Genomic DNA, 21,424 nt, shown 5'->3' on the forward strand with positions numbered 1-21,424 from the left:
TTACTTAATTAATTTTATTGAGACAGGATCTTGCTCTGTTGCCCCAATGGAGTGGGTGGTGCAATCACTGCTCACTGCAATCTCTGCCTCCCGGGCTCAAGCCATCCTCCCACCTCAGCCTCTTGAGTAGCTGGGACCGCAGGCGTATGCCACCACACCAAGCAAATGTTTACATTTTTGATAGAGACAGGGTTTCATCATGTTGCTCATGTTGATCTCAAACTCCCTGGCTAAAGCGATCCACCCCGCTCAGACTCACAATGTATTAGGATTATGGGTCTCAGCCACTTTGCCCAGCCCAATATTGTTTGCTAAAATTTTGTATTTATTTACCTATCTTTTAATTTTGCTTTTCTGTTTTAATTTTTAAATTTCTATTTTTTTCAATATTGCGTTTTAAGAGTTTACTTACCTGACGCCTGCAGCCTAATCTTTGCCATATCTCCCCAAGTGTTCTGTGAGTGCTAATATAGTGGAATGTTAATAGATATTTGTTTTGTGGGGATTGCAAGGTTTGGGGGAAACCAGGTTCAAAATGTCTTGTACCAAAGGACTTCCTGGAGCCTTATTGCCATTTTCTATTTTTCCCAAATTCATTTACTAGTGCTTCTGACAGCATCTCAGAGGATGCTGTCCTCTGGCTTACTCTCTGGGAAATGCTGCTCTGTTGGAAATCCAGAGTTCTGAGTGATTCCCACGTGTCTTCTGCTGCACAGCAGGACATGCTGAAGTGATTCCTTCATGAGCAGATGTTAGAGGTCTCCTTTTGACAGCTTGTTACAAAGTTGATCACAAATATACTATTACAGTGAGTGGAAGTCCCAGGTTGGGTGTGAAGCAGAGTTGTTTAGAATTGTGTACTGTTTTATTTTGTTACCTTTAAAGCTTCTCTAGGCTGTTTTGGTTTCTGCAGGAAAATTGCTATAAAAAGTACTTCTCTTGGTATAAAACCTCATGGTCAGTTTTGGAAGTTCAGTGTTAGGTAACCCAGCCAAATACTTATGTATGCAAAATAAACACAAGACTGAAAAAGAGTAAATATTTAACCTTTGTGTCTCTTACTCACTACACCAGCCTTTTACTAGCCTCCAAGACATTTTTTTTGTTCGTTTGTTTTTCATGGTTGAATGTTAAAATGCCTTTTTAATGAAGCCCTTACTGAATGGGGAGAAAAGACATAAGTATTCTGCTGTAGTTTTATGCGCTGGTTTATAAAATTGTGTATGTTGACACAATATTCCCATAAGTATAGGAAAGGAAAACGGGTCATTTTTTGTTCAGAATTTGAGGGGAAAAAAATGATCAAGGAAAGGATTTGGATAAAAATCTGCAAATTCAGGATGAATGTATGAAAACGTTTTAAAATGTGATTGTAAAATGGACCAGTATAGCTTTTCAACATTTTGTTGTAAGAATTCCAAGAATGTAAGTGTATGATCTTAGTATGTCACCTAGAATTGAGACAAATACATGAAGTTATGAGTCATGCCATTTTCAGTTTTAAAATCTCTCACATAGTTTCTTCATTGATTCTTTTTTGCCACAGTGTGTTATGGTTCTCATTAATAAGTCAGCTTGTGACCTGCCCAAATAAATCTTCTGATTCCTAGTAAAGTGTTTTTCATTATACCAAATACCAGCTATATAAGAGGAAATTAAAAGTACTAAGAACTCTAAGTACTCTATTGATTATCATATGATAACCATGGGCCAGACACGGTACATGCCTATAACCCCAGCACTTTGGGAGGCCGAGGCAAGCAGATCAGTTGAGGTCAGGAGTTTGAGACCAGCCTGGCCAAGATGGCAAAACCTCATCTCTACCAAAAATACAAAAAAAATGGCCAGATGTGGTGGCACATATCGGTAATCCCAGGTACTCAGGAGGCTAAGACAGGAGAATCGCTTGAACTAGGGAGGCAGAGGGTGCAGTGAGCAGGGGGGAAATACAGCATTTGGAAGGGTAGGAAGCAGAAGGAATCTCAGGCAAGGGAAAGATGTGGGCAGAGCCCCGGAGGACAGAACAGTTTGTGGTGGACTTGGTGTCCACATAGATCTAATCAGTGGTCTTAGATTTGTGTTTTCAAAATTACCACAGTTTTTGTTCTAAAACTATCATTCCCTTGATTTTATTTGAGGCATGCTATCTGTGTATTTTGAAATTTAAAATAACATTAAAGGAGAAATGAAATTATTTTGTTTGAGAAAGAGTTAAAAGGTTAAAATATCTTGATCTAAATATTTTTCTAATGGGAGATTTGGTACATCCCCAGAAGTTGTCTTTGATTCAGAAAACAGTCTTCAGACCTAGAAAGGACTTGAGGAGTCCCACAGAGGAGCCACATGCTGTGAACCTTTTGATTCTCACAACAGAATGGATTAAAAAAAATGTGAACCATGAAACCATGTAGATGTTCATATTTTGGATAGGGTAAAGTCAGTGCCATTGTCAGAGGAACAACTCTTGGCCATCACAGGATGGGAGAGAAAGTTTTCCATTGTAAAGAATACTCAAATGCCATTTAAGGAAACAGGTTCTTCTGCCCCTATTCTTTGTAATATTTAGGGCGAAGTTCTTAGTTTTTGACATCATCAAAATGTCAAAGTATTCTGTTCTAAGAGCCATTTCAAACAATTGACTAGAATTTCAGAGCAATTACATGAGAGTAATACCATTAGAATTTTTAAATTACCCATAGTCCTATATCCCTAACAAGTATGTTCATACTTGCATGTTCTCTTCTTATCTTTACTGTGTGCATACTTTCTTAATAATGGCACATAGAAATTGTTTAAGCAGGAATAATTCTCGAGATAATTTTGTAACTTTCCTTTTTTCTTTTTAAGGTATGTATTGGATGGAGGAGCATTATGTATGGAACCTCTCACAAAACAGGTGATTATTTTCTTATAATACTCAATTTTCACTCTCAAGAGAGTGTTTTGATTATGTAAGTTAGATCATGAGTAGAAGGTTATCTTAAAGACATTTTAGTTTTTTTTTTCATAGCTCCTACTTTCAAGAATGAAAAAGGTATCCCAGCACTTTGGGAGGCCCGGGTCGGCGGATCACAAGGTCAGGAGATCGAGACCATCCTGGCTAACACGTCAAAACCCCATCTCTACTAAAAAGAAATACAAAATTTAGCTGGGCATGGTGGTGGGCTCCTGTAGTGCTAGAATCTCGGGAGGCTTAGGCAGGAGAATGGCATGAACCCGGGAGGCGGAGCTTGCAGAGAGCCAAGATGGCGCCACTGCACTGCAGTCTGGGTGACAGAGCTACCTGTAGGATACACATTAACAGTAACCTTTATGTAAGGTTCTAATTTGGTCATGTTGGGCACTTAGAACATCGGTTTGTTGTTTTTTTGTGAGATTCTGGAAATGTTCCAATTTTACTTTTTCCCCTTGACTCCAGACTTTTTAACACTGATCTGCTGCTAAGTTATATGCTATTTTGTTAAGGCCTTCTCAAGTGGGAATCAGGAATGCTGCGGTGTTCTAGAGATGTTTTGTTCCTTCCCGTAGGGCTGAAGCAGTGCCTACTCCATAGAATCAGTCATCATGCAAATAAATGCCAAATGAGTCAAAGGCAAGGCCAACGTGCAGCTTGGCGCAAAGAAGGTACTTTTATTAAGAATTTGATATAAACCCTAAGACAAATTTTATATTACTTTGTGAACCTTCTTCCTGTCTTAATTATTTTTTATTCATTTCATTGTCATTCAGTTTGTTTTCTTTCTTTACAAAGATGATCTATAGAAAATACAGAAGTAGAAGAAAATTAAACATACTGACTGACTGATAATCACTTAATGATTTAGTATCTGATTGGTCTTTGTTATATTTAGTGTAGACAAACATGTCTACAGTTGTAAATTTATTATTGGTATGTATACCCAAGTAAAAGTTGTATGTACTTTGAAGTTTTGCAAAATTGTGTTCATGTTATAGAATTAATTCCTGATGAACTTTTATGTGCTAGGCACTAGCCTTTTCAATTACTTATTTTTAATTTTTTTTCCCTCTGTGCCTATGCTTACCAAATCTTTTTATTTCTTACATTTTATTAGCTCTTATTTTTTACTTTTTATTAGCTCCACCAATCCTCTTAATAACTTAAAAAGAGAGTATTATTAATATCTGCATCATATGGATGAGGCAACTAAAGGTAGGTAACTTGTCCAAGGTCACAGGTAACAGAGCGAGGATTGGAACCAGACAGCCTGGCTGCCCTAGGCCCAACCAAGAGGAGCTGAGAGCAAGCCATGGGGCAGAAGGATGTTGGTCAGGCTGGTTTTCTGTTTAGTTAACATGAAATGCAGCCTGTAACCTGAATTCTAGGACATTACTGAGAAAGCCTTCCAAAGCCAGAGGTGTTTTGTTTTGTTTTGTTTTGTTTGTCTTTTTAACCATGACCATGACTTTTAGCAAAAATTTGATTTTGTTTAAAGACAACATGTTGCTCTAAGAAGCTTCCATTCACACTCTTGTGGAGGGAATGGTAGTTGAGCTAAAGAGTGAAATGCTGCAGCACACAGCCTTTAGGGCAGCTTCTGACCTATTTCTATGGTCAGGAAAGACACCCATCTTTCCCTGCTGCCCACAGCCTCCAGTTATTCACCTTCAGAATTTCCTAGTCTGTGATCACATTCAGATGAGAGATTGGTTTTGTTTCTTCCGGGGTAGGAGGAAGGGAGTCACCACCTATACTAAATAGTCTAGTCTTCTGTGTATAAATAAGCAAGGTTGGGGAGCCGAATTTGAGAACCTTGTGTAATGCTGAGATTCTCCAAGACAATCCAAGAGAATATCAGGATTATGCATGGTGGTAAAGTGGTCTCATGTTAGTTGTGCCGACAGCTCTCATCAGAAGCAGACACAGATACTTTTTGTAGGAAAGCATCTCTACCTTAAGCCTGTAGGATTCCCAAAGATTAAAAGCAGGTAAATATGAATTCAGTCAAATCATAGCATTCAAGTAGTCTCAACCCAACATATTTGAGAATTGTTAGAAATAATTAATATATGTTTCCCAAAGACTATAGGTTTTGGAATTATCAGATACAGAGCACAGACTTCAAATATTAGAATTGTGAGAAAATAGTTACACGTGAAACCTAATATAAAAAAAAGATGGACTCATAAAATTGAGCAACCAGTAAGACTGCCAGGAATGATGAGGAGGACCTGAAAAGAAAATGGATGAAATAGAACTTACAGAAACAAAATATATAGCTCGATATGGTGGCTCACACCTGTAATCCCAGCACTCTTTGGGAGGCTGAGGTGGGAGGATGGTATGAGACCAGAAGCTGGAGACAAGCCTGGGCAACATGTGAGAACTCATTTCTATAAAAAATACCCCAGCACCACCACCAAAAAAAAAAAAGAATAGCTGGGTGTGGAGCATGTGCCTATAGTCCTAGCTAGTCAGGAGGCTGAGGTGGGAGGATCGCTTGAGCCTATGAGGCCAAGGCTCCAGGTGCATGCCACTGCAGTCCAGCCTAGGTGACAGAGTAAGACTCTGTCTCAGAATAAAATGAAATAAAGAAATAGAAAATGTAATTGTTGAAATAAGAAACTCTGTGGATGGATTAGACATCAGAAGAAAGAATTAATTGGTTAGACAATTATCTCCCAAAAGTAGGTTAGTATGTTACACAGAGACACATAAGGATAGATGATAGGGCAGAAATTGGTGGGGTTGTGGGAGGAGGAAGTCCAGAATGAGGTCTAAAATATGTCTTAGTGGAATCCTAAGAGGAGATATTAAAATTATATTAGAAAGAGAAACAGAAGTTCTAAAGGTGATAGAAGGAAATCCACGTAAATCAGTCACAACAAATGTAAATGGACTAAAGTTACCAGTTAACCAGACGGAACTAAAAAAAAATATCCAGCAGTTTTAATCCATCATATTTAAAATATGAAGATATGAAAAGATTGAAAGTTTTTATAAAGGAGAGAGAGTGATAAAGATATGCCAATGTACAAGCAAGTCAGAAGATTTAACAACATTGTACATTAACGAAAAGAAAGTGATGGAGCAATTCAGTATCAAACAAAAAGGATTTTGGAATTTGGAAAAAACACCCTTGTAGTAAGAACAATTTGAATGCTAAATAACTGTTACAAAACTTCTCTTAGGAGGATGTAGCTAATTTTCATATCACCCCAAATACTTTTAGGTACCTGATCTTAAAAATAAACCTCCAAATACAGAAAAAAACTGATTTGTGTTATTTTAAAATTAATGCACCACTGTGGAGACGGAAACGGGACAAGTCACCTGCCATCATATTTGGGAGGACCGGGATCTCACCTGTATCGCATCAAATGCTTACCTGGAGAAGTCCTTAAGTTTACACAGAAATGCCCAAAGGAAATATGGAGATAGGTAGACTTTGAATAATGGCACTCTTTGGCATTATCAAAGAACATGGTACAATTGGACAAATATTAGACCTTTCTAAATTACGAGGCCAAACTGAAGCTCTTTATAATAACAAAATTAGATATCGTTTTGAATTTATATTTCAAATTTGGTTCTCAAGCACTTTTTATGTGTGATGACAGTGTGGGAGAAACATTAAAATGTATCGTGATTTTAAATTAAGAAGTGCACTAATTCAGAACAAGCAACTAAACTGTCAGAAGATGTAAAAAAAATGGAGTATGGTACCACCCACAGGGCCATTTAGGAACCTTTTTTTACCAATGTGAGAATTGTATGGCATGCAAATATGAAAGCAGTTTTAAGGTTAGAAGGCAAATAATAAAGATTAGAGATTTAACAAAAAGCTATGTGAATGTTTTGGCTTTAAAAAATCTGTGGAAAAACACCCTTGTAATTTTGTGGTCCCTTAAGAAACAATGCAATTTCAGAATGCTTAGACTCTGATGATGAACCATAGTTAAAATACAAAAGATCTCTATTATTCCTCTCCCTTCCTCTACCCTCTGTCTTCCTATCTTGAGTTGAACATTTCAAAAGCTATCTCTTTTTCAATGAAAGATCACAGCTTTTATAAATACTTGAAAGTTTTTTTAATGTAGAAAAAGTCATTTAGATCAGTCATTTAAAATTGTCATCTTACCTAGTTTTGAATCTATAAATTAATAACAAAACCAGAAAACAAATGTTGATTTGTGTTATTACCAAAAAAAAAAAAAAAATTAATGCAAACAGCATTAATCAAGGTCAAAGAGGGACTTGAAATTAAAACTGCCAAATATGTAGAGAAAAGCAATAATGCAATCATTACTGATTAGAGACTAGAGGAGAGCTCAGAGAAATATTCATTGCCTTAAAATCCTTACGTCATTAAGAAAAGAATGAAAACGAATGAAGCCTCTAACTCATTCTTAGAAAGGACAATGAAAAGACCTGACGGAAAGCAGAATGGGGAAATTATTAAAGATACATAAGTAGAGGCTGGGTGCGGTGGCTCACGCCTGTAATCCCAGCACTTTGGGAGGCCGAGGGGGGCAGATCATGAGGTCAGAAGATCGAGACCATCCTGGCTAACACAGTGAAAACCCATCTCTACTAAAAATACAAAACATTAGCCGGGCGTGGTGGCAGGCACCTGTAGTCCCAGCTACTCAGGAGGCTGAGGCAGGAGAATGGCATGAACCCGGGAGGGTGGAGCTTGCAGCAAGCTGAAATTGCACCACTGTACTCCAGACTGGGGACAGTGAGACTATGTCTCAAAAAAAATAAAAAATTAAAAATTAATTTAAAAAAAAAGAGATATGGCCGGGCGCGGTGGCTCAAGCCTGTATCCCACAAGTATGGGATCACGAGGTCAGGAGATCGAGACCATCCTGGCTAACACGGTGAAACCCCGTCTCTACTAAGAAATACAAAAAATAGCCGGGAAAGGGCTGCCTGTAATCCCAGTACAGCTGAAAGAATGGCTGTGAAGAAAGGCGGATTGCAGTGAGCTGAGTGGGCTTTGAGTCCACCTGGGCTACTGACTCCGTCTCAAAAAAAAAAAAAAAAAAAAAAAAAAAAAAAAAAAAAAAAAAAAAAAAAAAAAAAAAAAAGATATACAAGTAGGAATCAGTGAGTTAAAAGAATAGAAAGGGCTAAATCTCCAGCCCAGGATGGAAGAGGATAACATTCTTATTTTCTCCTTGTGTTTTGGGTGGCGGGCAGTAGGTTTTGAAAGTGACTCCTTCACAATCACATGGGAGTTTCAGGAAATATGTACTTTCTATGTACAGTTTGTTTCTAAATCTTTTATTTTTGTCCTTTTTGCAAAAATACGGACCGATTAAAAAACACTTTTTCATTAATGTTAAGAGAAGCATGTTACTACCCATTTTATATCTTAGGTTTTTAACAGCATTATGGCAGGGCTTTACTATTTTAAAGAGCTCTTAGAAGTTCAAAAAGACTACCCTGTAAAAAATGGGAGAAGTGGCGAGGGGTGGTGGCTCATGCCTAAAATCCCAGCACTTTGGGAAGCTGAGTTGGGTGGATCACCTGAGGTCAGGAGTTTGAGACCAGCTTGGGCAACATGGTGAAGCCCTGTCTCTACTAAAAATGTAAAAAATTAGCTGGGCTTGGTGGCAGGCACCTGTAATCCCAGCTTCTGGGGAGGCTGAGGCATGGAAATTGCTTAAACCAGGGAGGTGGAAGTGGCAGTGAGCCGAGATCACCCATCCCACTCCAGCCTGGGCAACAGAGCGAGACTCCCATCTCAAAGAAAAACAACCTCAATGAGCTTGTTAAGCAAACAGAAACTAACACTTACCTGCAATTAGAAGTTAACCAGAAGCTTTCAAAAACATATTAGTTGACAAGGAAGTCAAGAAAAAGGAAAATTATGTATGTGATCCGTAATAGTAAAATATATCAAAATCAAGGTAAAATTAGAAATAGAGGCATTTTCTAAATTAAATTCAAGGCTGCCAGATTAGAAGGACAATATCAATATAATACAATCTCTTTTCCATTAATGTTTAAAACTGGTCCTATACTGACCTATAAATTTGTCCCACTGATGAAATGGAATCTGAAAATCGGGATACAGATACTGTGGGAAGAATGATAAAATTGAACTTAATTGTAGCAACAGTCTAGTCTCTGGACCAGGCCCAAGAAAACAAAACAGAAGCATACTCAAGTAGGATTAACAATTCATTTAGCAAGGGGTGAGAAGGCCTATTGTAATTGAGTGGTTTTCAGTCTCTGGAGTACATGGAATCACCCAGAAGCTTATCCACACCCACACTTTTCAGATATTCTGATTTGTTAGGCCTGAGCCAAGGCCCAATTCTGATATTTTTGCTTGTTAATTTGCTGATATATGCAAAGACCAAAGACTAAGAACAATTGCTTGAACATAGTGACAACCTCTACCTGGAATAGGCCAAATCCTAATTACCCTGATTCCTACCCCAACAGTTCCCAAACTGGTGTACTACAGAGTCTTGCGAATGCTCCTTAAAAAAAAAAAACAAAAAACAAAACAAAAAAAAAACCCACAATCATGGCCATATAAATTCATTGTTCTGAGAAGTCCTGTTGAATTTACCAAGCGTTTCCAAACTTATTTATTAATTTGTTACCTCTGTTACATGTATTTATTACATTTTAACCTGGTAACTGTTAATAACCCCAAACTTATAGAAACAATACCCCAAGGATGTTCTGTGATATTACTGTTACCCTGTTGGAAAGGTACAGAACAGTCATAACATGTAATCCATTAATTAATTAACTAATTAATTTTATTTTTTTTTATTTTTTTGAGATGGAGTCTTGTTCTGTTACCCAAGCTGGAATGCAGTGGCGCAATCTCAGCTCATGCAACCTCCAACTCCCAGGTTCAGGTGATTCTCCTGCCTCAGCCTCCTGAGTAGCTGGGACTAGAGGTATGTGCCACCACGCCTGGCTAATTTTTTGTATTTTTAGGAGAGACAAAGTTTTACCTTGTAGGCTGGTCTCGAACTCTTGACCTCAAATGATCCAGCCACCTCGGTCCCCCAAAGTGCTGGGATTACAGTCATGGGCCATCGTGCCCAGCCTTCCATAAGGCATTTAAAGGCTCTTCCAAAGGCACAATCAACAGACTTCCCAAAAGTCAGTGGCAAGATCTCTAGACTCAGACCCGCCTTCAAATTCTAACTCCCCGCAACCCAAAGCCAATCAATTGTCCTACCAGAATAACATCAAATCGCAATTAGTATGTGGTCCTCGAATTCTTCAGATCCGCTCCAAAGAGATATAACTATTAACAGTGGAAATATTGTGAACTGAAGGCTTTAACAGATAACAATAATCAAAAGAATTCCCATGGGTAAATGATTATACATAAAATATATTTCTCACCAACAAAAGCCTCTATAAATTTCAGACTGATCTGATGACAAATTTACTTATTTTATAAATGCATAATTACGTCAAACAAATGCCACTACAAAGGTCTGAATACAGTCTCTGAGTCTAAGGTCCTCCCCATCTTCTCCTCCATTTCACATTTGATTATACATATATTTGAGAGAACATCACTCATTATTTCTTTTGGGAGTATTATCAGATATTATCCAATACTTTGGGAATTATCAAAAGTAATTGATTGGAAGTCAATGGCACTATGTATACTAAAAGAGTAGGATCCTCATCAGTAGATAGAGGCATATAAGTATAAACATATTACATCTATGAAGTGTCAATATCAGGTGGCGGTTCCAAAGCCAAAGTGGTGGTTGGATGCAAAGTGGAGTTTTAATTGGCAAATGAGGCAGATACAGAGAAATGTAGATTCAATAATAATGTGAAGACCATGAAAGCCTGTGGCTCTAAAGAATGTTGAGCCATAGAGTCCATTGGAGATAGTAAAGGGGGCCTGGAAATACTCAGAGACTTGTAGAAGGGTAAAGTAAATACCTACGGTAGTTGTGATGGATAGTCCTTGAAGTATTTGCTTTTTGACTACCTTCTATCAGGCTGTGTTCAACCTTGAAAGTTTCTTGAGGGCAAGAATCAAGTCTTTTACAGCTTCTAGCATGCCTCCGTGTACCCAACAGGTCCTCAATAAATAATTTGTTACCTTACTTTGTCATAAAATGTAGGACATCCTTAGCTGTACAGCACGATGTGATTTGATCACACCCAATCTATCAGTGGAGAATAACAGCATTGAATCAGTTTAAAAACAACACTCCCTATTTCCTTTTCACTTTCATAGTATATTCGTTTGGTTTCTAGTAATGTTGGTTCTATCCATATGTTTTTAGATAATAGTACAAAGTGTGTCATGCCTAAGCAAAATTATACCAAGAATTTTATGGGGGAAAAGCTAATGCACTGCTTTTAGATTAAGATTTTACATGTTTGAAAATATAAATTCAGATATTGGACAGTGAGGGTTTCATTTTGGAGGTTGGAGATTGAACCTCTTTGGTGGGGTAAGACTGGTAGATTCCTTTGGCTACTTGTGAATCAGGGTGGGGAGAATATGCAAGTTTACCAAATCTTACAAATTCTCACAGTGCTTAGTTTTGTGACTGCACAAAAACTGGAATTGGTTTTCCTAGGTCTCAGGGGAGAAATGTAAGCTGTGAGTTTAGCATCCTGTTTACTGTGTTTTGGCCAGGGTTTTGCAAGTTTTTGTGGAGACCATTATATTACTTTCCTTATCCTGTTTGTAACATATATGTATATCAATATGCTTCCTTGTGTTTTACTAGGGTAAAATTCTGTCTTGCATATAGAGAAATAAGTCTATTAGAGTGAATTAAAAGAAATCTTTAGTCTGAGGTGGCAGCCTTGTCTAATGGACCGTATGTTTAAACCTCGTTAATACATCACACTAGAGCCCAGCCTATTGGTGTGTGCCTGTAATTCCAGCCACTTGGGAGGCTGAGTTAGGAGGATTGCTTGAACCTGGGAGATTCAGACCAGCCTGGGCTACATAATGAGACCCCATCTCAGTCAATCAACCCATCAATCGTTTACACTAAAAGACCAAGATCTTTCTGGCTCTTTTAGAATGTTAGAATTCTAACAAATGTCTGTGTGTCTAAAACAATGAAACAGGTTTACAACAGAGTTACAGCAGTCATCAGAGAAAAATCATGGAAAAATTGCAAATCTATACAAGTTGTGAATTGCTATGACTGCAGTTGAAATCTAACGTTATGGCCGGGCGCGGTGGCTCAAGCCTGTAATCCCAGCACTTTGGGAGGCCGAGACGGGCGGATCACGAGGTCAGGAGATCGAGACCATCCTGGCTAACACCGTGAAACCCCATCTCTACTAAAAATACAAAAAACTAGCCGGGCGAGGTGGCGGGCGCCTGTAGTCCCAGCTACTCCGGAGGCTGAGGCAGGAGAATGGCGTAAACCCGGGAGGCGGAGCTTGCAGTGAGCTGAGATCCGGCCACTGCACTCCAGCCCGGGCTACAGAGCAAGACTCCGTCTCAAAAAAAAAAAAAAAAAAAAAAAAAAAAGAAATCTAACGTTATTTTTGTACAGTCTTTTTTGGTGTATCTGTGTTTAATAATAACTTGTTTGTAAATTTAGAGGGCTGTACCTAGGATTTACTCTTAGAGACCTTGATGTTGAGGGGCTTAGAGATTAATGGAAGAGACAACTAGAAACCAAGAATTCAATGCAAAGAGTGAGGTTCTGCAGTACAGGGTGTATACAGGGTGTAGAGAAGCGCTGTGGCACCATGTTCTGGCCTCATCTTCTACTGCTCTAGACTTCCTAAGTGCCACTTCCTGAACCTACCTGTTTTTTTCCAGCATCTAGACCTCTCTCTGTAGGCCCCGTTCTCTCTCCTTGCAAGCATTTTCCACACCTTATGTGTCTGGTGAAGTTCTGTTTCTTCAAAAGCTTCTTGAAGCCTGCCTCTAGCTCATCCAAGTAATTGTTTTGTCTACATCTCTGCTCTTTCTTTATAAATGATTACAGTCAATTCTTATTATTTGCAGTAGTAATATTCTATAAAGTTGCCTGGAACACTAAATTAATCAAACACTAAGCCCTTGTTTCCAGGGTCAGTATGTACATATGTACATATCTCACATAGGTTATAATCTTAATTCCAAAAAACCACTCATCCTGATAGATTGAATTTTTTTCTTTCCAAGAGAATAAGGGGAGTACAGAAGTGTTAAATGATTTGCTTGAGGCCGCTCCACTAACAGGTGCCAGAGGTAAGATTCAGACCCCGTCCAATTGGCCCCAGAGCCACAGCTTCTTGCACCACACTACACGGCCCTCTACTGTCTCTGTCCTCCGGTCATATTTGTGTGAGAGCTGAAACAAGAAGACCGAGGGACACCTTATTTGACCTTAGCTTGGGACGTGTGCAAGGAGTGACAGAATTTTCACTACTATGTGCACATCCATGAATCACCTTGAAAGCTCCACAGGTATTAATTTGGGGATTACAAAGACATTTCAGCAAGTAAGCAAATTAGCAAATGTGGGATCCACAAATAATGAGGGTCAACTGTATTCGTAAGTGATTACTAGGGTCTCTTTCATGGTAATCCCTTCCCCCAAGAGTGTGAAATGTTTCTTTAGCTTCTTTGATAGTTCATGTATTTATTAAGTACTTACTATAAACCAGACTCTGCTTTAATTTGTGGTGAACAACCTAGAGATTAAGTTCTGCCCTGTGGATTTTATATTAGAGTAAGAAAAAGAGATAACTAAGACTGGAGCTCAGGGGTGAGGCCCAGGTTGGAATTATACAGATTCACTTGACCAAGGTGAAACCCGATGTGTCCCCTTGTACTTCACATTCAAAGACACACTTTTAGAACATTTCTCTTCTAGAGCATTTCTCTTCTATTCTTGTGTATAAACTCTTCCTTTTCAGCCTCTCTCCATTGATGCATGTCAATCCATACTTGTGTTTTGTTGATTTTGAGGCCACTTGCCCATGTAACTGGCAGGACATTGAAGAAGAATCATACCGACCGGGTTCTGCTACCTAACAGCTGAGTTGCTTGGGTCAAGCTCTTGGACTTCTGAGCCTGTTTCCTAATTTCAACAGTGGTGATATGATATGTTAGGCCCTGGTGGGTTGCAAGGAAGAGGCACACACATATCACCTTTGATGATGAGGGCCCAATGTTCACTTGGATGGAAAGTCATCCAAACAGTGGTATTGTCTCGGGCCCTAGTACTTTCAAAACCTCACACAATATTAATTTAGCAGTATTTAGGATAAGTTTTGAGCTCTGAGGACCTATACTGTAGTTATTTCTTCATATGGTTGTTTTCCATACTGGATGATGAGCTCCATAAAGGAAGGGTCTACAGTTTCTTCTTTCTATCTAGGCACTCAGTTCAGTGACTGATACATAGTAATAGAGGCACAAATGTTTCAAGAGTTGAGGAATTTTCAACTCTTACTGAAAGAATAGGAAGATACAAAGACTTCTCAGAGAAGGTATTTAAGCTGATTTTTTTTTTTTTTTTTTTTTTTTTTTTTGAGATGAAGTCTCGCTCTGTCGCCAAAGATGGAGTGAAATGGTGTGATCTCAGCTCACTGCAACCTCTGCTTCCCAGGTTCAAACAATTCTTCTGCCTCAGTCTCCTGAGTACTGGGATTACAGACTTCTCAGAGAAGGTATTTTTTTTTTTTTTTTTTGAGATGAAGTCTCGCTCTGTCGCCAAAGATGGAGTGCAATGGTTTGATCTCAGCTCACTGCAACCTCTGCTTCCCAGGTTCAAGCAATTCTTCTGCCTCAGTCTCCTGAGTAACTGGGATTACAAATATAGGACAGACTGAAGGAATGTATCCAGCTTAATTTAACATTTTTTGAAATTTTATATTGCAAAAATAGTAAATATTCACTCTTTTGAAACTAGAAAGAATTGATAGGCAAAGAGGGCTGTCTACAAAGCACTCCATAGATCCACCATACTGAGACAATGCTTAACGCTTTGATGGATTTATTGTATACTTTCTATGCATATAAGTGTATTATATACATACATGTGCTTGCTTAAATAGAAAGATTTCTCCTTGGTGTTCTGTTTATCCATTTATTGTTTTGAAGTAAATCCCCAAAGAGCACATTTGCTTTGCCCAAGGGAGTCTTTTGCTACATCCTGCTGTACATTATGAAAACTAAAAAGGGGGCTAACATTTCAGCCTTGTGACCTTGTGGTGATTCAAATAGAGGTTTCATCAAAGGCAGATTCAGAAATGAAGTTGGTGTGTGTAGGTGGTTTTGCTTGTCATTATTTTTACTAATAGTATGATAGTGATGACTTCAGTGTCCACCAACAGGAACTGGTTAAGTAAACCGTGGAACATTCTAACGGTGAATACTGTGCAGTTGTAAACAAGAATGAGAAAGACCTCTGTACTCATGTAGAAAAACTCACATATATAGTGTGGGTGTTATAAAAGGAACAAGGAATGGCATCGTATGAATGGTATGCTACTTTTTGTGTTGAGAGAGAAGAGTAGAATAAGAATATACATGTGTATTTGCAAAGATAAATTCTGAAATGATATATAAGAGACCAATTAAAAGTGTTTGGCTGTGGAAGGAGAATAAGACTGTAAATGAAATTTTGCCACATACATTCATAGATAGTTATATTTAAAAATTTTGTGAACTATGTATTTGTACACATGACCCTTTTAAAAATAAGTGAATGAGGAAATGAAGTAGGATGATGAGAAAGAGATAAGAACAAAGGATCTAAGGGCCTGCCCCTCATTTCAGTACCGTGAATATTAATACATAACAATAGCAGCAAAAATTGGAAGAGTAGCCCCAGGATGTCAGCCTTTCCTTTGTCTTTTCCTCAATTTCATATATTAAAAAAATCTGAGAACAATAAAACAATTTGAAATAAAAATGTCTCCAGATCTCTTAAAAGGAACATGGGGCAGTGTTATGTAATGTACTTCCCAAAAATGGGCTGATTTACCTCAAGAGGACAGGGATTCTAATCTCCACGGGAACCTACATGGGAAACATACAGCAGAAAACTGAGAAAAAGAAAAGAGATTTAAATACAGATACATGAAAACAGCAATTCTCCCTGATTGTATAGGAAGTCATTCCTTTTGTAATAATTTGAATGACAAATATTAAGAAAAATCTTTAATTTGCCACTCAAACATTCTGGTTTTTTGCTTTTTATAAGTTTTTATGCATATAAACCTTTTTAAAGGTAGAATCATAATACTTTTGTCACTTACTATATTTTGGGCATATTTCTGTGGCAGTCAATATATCCTGGCATCATCATTTTTAACAGCTGGATGTATATTAAGTTAATCATTGCCACTCTAGAGGTGAATTTTCCTATATATACATTTTAATAGACTTGACCAAACATTTTTGGACTGAATTCGTAGAAGTAGAATTTCTGGAGGAAAATAATTTTTAGGGTTTTTAATCAAAATTTTCAAATTATCCTCCAGGAAAAGTGACTCAGGTTATACTCCCACCAACAAGGACAGAGCTCCAGGTTCCCCCTTCCATGTGTCATCTTTTCTGCCTTTATACAGAAAATGTCATTGTTTTCATGACATTTCTTTGATTTCTAGTGCTTTTGAATCTTTTTATATACCATTGGCCATTTTTATTCTCATGAGAAGTGCCACTTTCTCCATTGCCTTTTCTCGGTTGAAAATCATTTGGTTTTTTTGTTTTGTTTTTTGTTTTGTTTTTCTTAGTAATTTTAAAGATTGCTTTATAGACTAAGGATGTAAAACTTTTATATGTCGATGAGGTTACAAAAACTTTCTCCCAGTAAGTAATTTGTCATTTCATTTTTCCTTACTTCTTTTCTTTTATTTTCCCTTCCCTTCCCTTCCCTTTCCTTTCCTTTACTTTCCTCTTTCTTTTTTTCCTCTCGTTTCTTTCTCTCTTTCATCATTCTTTCTTTCCTTCTCCTTCTTCCTTGCTTCCTTCCTTCCTTGCCATTCTCACTTTGTTTTTTTTTCCTCTTTTTCACTCTTTCTCTCTCCCCTTCTATGTTCTTTCCTCTTTCTCTTTTTCTTTCTTTCTTTCCCTCTTTCTTTCTCTCTTTACCTCTTTCTTCCTTTCCTTTCTTTCTCTTTCTTTATTCCCTCCCTCCCTCCTTCCTTCCTTCTTTCTCTTTTCTTTCTTTCACTAACCAACCTCCAAAGTCACATTTCACTTAATTTTTATCCTGCCAAATTTGAAAGCCTTTTAACTGAGTGATTTTAGTGTAAACGGGAGTAGGAGAAAATATAATGATCTAAGTTTCATTCTGTCACCCAGGCTGGAGTGCAGTGCCATAATCATAGCTACTGCAGCCTTGAACTCCTGGACTGGAACTTTTTGGTTCTGCATCTTTGCAGGTATACAAAATGTGCCTACCAGGAATCTGCTTTATATCCATTGAAAGCAAGAAATAATACAGTAAAACTTAGCCTGGCTAGAGGCTTTGAAAGAATGGTGTATTCTGGTTTAATTCTAATAACTTGGAAATATGAAGGTGAAAAAAACTTCTACACTTAAATTTCCTGTTGAATGCAATTTGAAAATATAGCCAATGATTCCACTTTTCTTCTCTAGTAAGGTTGGACATCCCGATCTACTTGGTGTTTTATTATAGAACTGCTAGTGTGCCTGAGTCTCACATTGTGGAGATACTTTTTTAAAACTTGAGATCTAAAAGGATGTCACAGGTTTTCTATGAGATCAGCCTGGATGAGAACTGACACTTATAAATATATGTTTTAGACTAAGTCTCTGATTGCCACTTGCTTTCTTATTGAACTCACAAAAATAAAAGACACTGGATACAGGGTGGGAGTAGGAAGGAGATTTATGTCTTTTCATTGCATGTCATTGTTGCATAACAAGGCAGAACGTATGTTATATCTGGCTTTGGACCTACAGAAGGAAACATATTTTTCTACCTGCCATATGCCAGAGGTTCTTGAACACCTGGAGGGACTACTGCAGCACAGGTTGCTGAACCCTACTCCAGAGTTTCTGATTCACCAGGTCCAGGATGGGGCCTGAGGATTTGCACTTATGAAAAGATCTCAGGTGCTGCTGGTGCCGCTAGTCCATAGACTACATTTTGAGAACCACTCTTGTCTATTAACTGTAAATCGTAGAACTCTAGAAAAAAAGTTTAATTTGCTCTGGGATAAGAAGCACACAAGTTATGGAGAAAATCATGAAAGATTCAACCCATGATCCCAGCCTAGTGTGGAATTCAGCTAATAAGCAGTACACAGTGAGGTAACATAATTATTGGTTTTCAAGATTGCAAAGCACAGTGTCAAGTGAGAAATTCGGTTTCATTTGCAAGGCTTAGAGAGGCCAGGTGATTCTAGAATAATGGGACTTGTATTTCTCTTAAACCAGTAGAGAGCTTCAAGTGCTTATTAAATTGAAAGCTCTGTGTTCTTCCTTATTTTCTATTTTATTTTATTTTATTTTACATCTTTTGAGATGGAGTCTTGCTCTGTCGCCCAGGCTGAAGTCCAGTGGCATGAGCTTGGCTCACTGCAAACTCCGTCTCCTGGGTTCAAGTAATTCTCCTGCCTCAGCTTCCCAAATAGCTGGGATTACAGGCACCCACCACCACACCTGGCTAGTTTTTGTATTTTTAGTAAAGACAGGGTTTCGTCATGTTGGCCAGGTTGGTCTTGAACTCCTGACCGCAGACGATCCGCCCACCTCGGCCTCCCAAAGTGATGGCATTACAGCTGTGAGCCACCGCACCCAGCCCAAAAGCTTTGTGTTTTTAAAGATATCAGACAGGTTTCTGATTTAAAAAACAAAAAATCTTAATAATGTAGGAGAATAAGAGAAATGTTCTTCCAAAAAAATCATTGTGATTATTTTGTATTATTGGAATGTTGGTACTATAGTCTGCTTCATTAATCATCAAGCATTTTCCATTTTTCTAGGATCTGTATCTCAGTGAAGGTGATACTGGTAATTCTTGTACTCTATTTGAAGATGAAAAATATAGGCCAAAATCATAGACTTTGCATAGAAGCTGGATAATGAAGACAGCTCTGGAGGAAAACATAGATACACACACACAGACACACGTATATATAAAGTATACACATGTATAGTTTTTTAAGTTTTTTTTTACAGTTTGAAAGCTTTTAAAGCAAAAGCCAGCCCCTCCCCTCTCCGAGTGGGCAGCCCCTCCTCTCTCTCTGAGTGGGCAGGAACAGTAGCTGCATGGGCAGCTTTCCTTGTGATGCCACAGGTCCCTCTGGACACCCTGCTGCCTGGCCACACCTCCTTTCCCTTTCATCTTTCTCACTGACCAATGGGCTTGGAGCATTAAGGCCACGCCCCTCTTCTGAGTTCTAGTGGAGCCCTGGTTACACCTCCTCTGGCTCAGTTGCACAGCGGCCTGGTAGGTGACTGGAGGCATTCAGCCGTGCTCACTGGGATTTCGCTGATGTGACCCCCAACCCCGCCTCCCTCCGCACCCCATGATGTCAGAAAAAACACGACAGGGAAAATTCACCGCAGCCAAGAAAAAGGTAAAACACAGCAGGTCATAGCCCCCAACCCAGTCACAGATCCCCTCCAAGGACAAGACCATTGCCAGAGTCCAAACTACTCCTGAGGCATACCGGACTGAGCCCCCCAACACCAGCGACTCTGGGCTCCCCCCACCAAATTCTTGTCAGTCAGCCCAACCCCTTCAGCAAGAAGCCCAATCCCTCCCTTGCTGATCTTTACCCCAGGGTGACTTTCGGCTGGCAGCTTCTGGGGCTCACGAGCTCCAAACTCGGCCCTCACCTACTGCTGCCCCAAGCCCGACCTCCCTGAGCTCTTTGGGCCTCCGTCTCCCAGGACCTGGGTCCCCTAGCCCCAGGCAACACACTCACCAGTCGTCCCTGGGTGACTTTAGGCTGGTGACTCCTGGGGCTCCCTACTGCAGACTCTGCCCTCCCCTCCTGCTGCCCCAAGCTCGACCTCCCTGGGCTCCTTCGGCTGGTGTCTCCAAGGACCTGGGTCTGAACCCTGTGTTTCCCTCCCCCATCGTGGAATTGGTGACTTGGGCATCACGCTGATGTGATCCCCTCTCCTGGGAGGAATGGAATGTGGTGATGTCACAGTCCCCCTAGGAACTGTCATTACTCCTGCAAGACCAACCTTTCATCTTACAACCCAATTCCCTAAGTTTTCTCACCCCGTTTCCTGTTCCTCTGGTCACAGCACAAATTTCCAGTTGGAAGGGGAATGGGGACTATGGGACCCAGGAACAAGAGGTTTCAGGCTGCCTTACTCGCTTCACATAGACATTGACAGTGGGAAAAGCCTGCACTTCCCCTGTGTGCTCAAAACGTTGACAGTATCTCTGGGTGGCCATGGGAGAACAGGTTTGGTTTGGTTTTCTCCCAGGCTTCTACTTTGCAGAGAGACTTTAACATTCTTTTCTGAGTTCTCCACAGTTCTGGGACCAGACTGCCCTTCAGTCAGTGGTCTCTGAAGTGAGATTTGCTCATCTTCAGTGGAGTAGATCTTGGGAAGCTGAACTACATAGCTTGAATGTTCCTCATATCATCTCTGGGGTACTTTGAGTGCCACAGGATGAATGTGGGACATCTTTCTGAAGCATCATTTTCCCTTGATTCTCTTCAGATCAAACATTAATGTACTTAGGGATGATAGTCACATAGGTTTCGAAGTATATACCAGACTTCTCTCTGAAATCAGGCTTGGGTTGTCCTCTTTCTGAAAAATTCCCAGATTTTAAAAAAAGCTGCCTCCTGCCATGAGGACACATTGATATGCAAGTGTGAGAGGTACTGGTGCACTTCTTCACACTAACAGACATGTGAGGATGTATGACTCTAAACCATGCAGTTCCTGCCTGCTTCATGTTTACTGTTCTAACTCTGCCCCTGGTAGCTGCTGATTCATGGCAAAACCCCAGACGTTGGAGTCAGAAGACTGAGCTTAAGTTCCAGTATTGCCTTTTTCTTTTTTTTTCTAACCATGATATCAATCCCTCTCAGTCACTAAATGATTGTGACAACACCATGTACAGTTGGTGGTGGCATTAAATCAGATGGTGTATAAGAGTATTTTGTCAAAACTGTGAAGGAGGAGGTGGCTATAGGGGCTGATAGTTCTCATGAGTGTCACTGCTCTTCTTTCCCACAGTTAAAAGAATATTGGAAGAGGAAGAGCCCTGGCGTTCCAGCAGGAGCTAACAGGAAAAAGAAAATCAATGGCAGTAGCCCTGACACAGCCGCTTTTGGTGGTTACCACTCACCTGCGGATGTGAGTCTTGGCTGACCAGGCTCCTGGGGACAGGGGGCCCAAGGGGCAGTAGAGGATAATTGTTAAGATGTGGATGGACTGTTGGGTACTGGTTAAGAATTCTGGGTTTGAATCCTGCCTCTGTATCTGCTAATGATTGATTAGAGATTAATTAGGATATGATTTAGGGCAAGTTG

The 21,424-nt window shown here is 39.4% G+C and overlaps 1 long non-coding RNA gene across 5 annotated transcripts; it reads left to right on the forward strand.

Annotated features, from left to right (window-relative positions):
* Positions 1-6: 6 nt before the first annotated feature.
* Positions 7-21,414, forward strand: LOC126947264 (uncharacterized). Of its 5 annotated transcripts, XR_007722994.1 has the most exons (5): positions 7-808; positions 2,848-2,896; positions 3,011-3,076; positions 3,529-3,624; positions 9,768-14,539. It is a non-coding gene; the product is annotated as an uncharacterized LOC126947264 (long non-coding RNA). The 5 variants fall into 5 exon arrangements; XR_007722992.1 differs by lacking the exon at positions 3,011-3,076 and adding an exon at positions 21,129-21,414 and having other exon boundaries at positions 7-2,896; positions 9,768-9,888; XR_007722991.1 differs by having other exon boundaries at positions 7-2,896; positions 9,768-12,456.
* Positions 21,415-21,424: the final 10 nt, after the last annotated feature.

This window comes from Macaca thibetana, unplaced genomic scaffold (assembly GCF_024542745.1).
Source record: "Macaca thibetana thibetana isolate TM-01 unplaced genomic scaffold, ASM2454274v1 unplaced_scaffolds32, whole genome shotgun sequence".
Classification (NCBI taxonomy): domain Eukaryota; kingdom Metazoa; phylum Chordata; class Mammalia; order Primates; family Cercopithecidae; genus Macaca; species Macaca thibetana.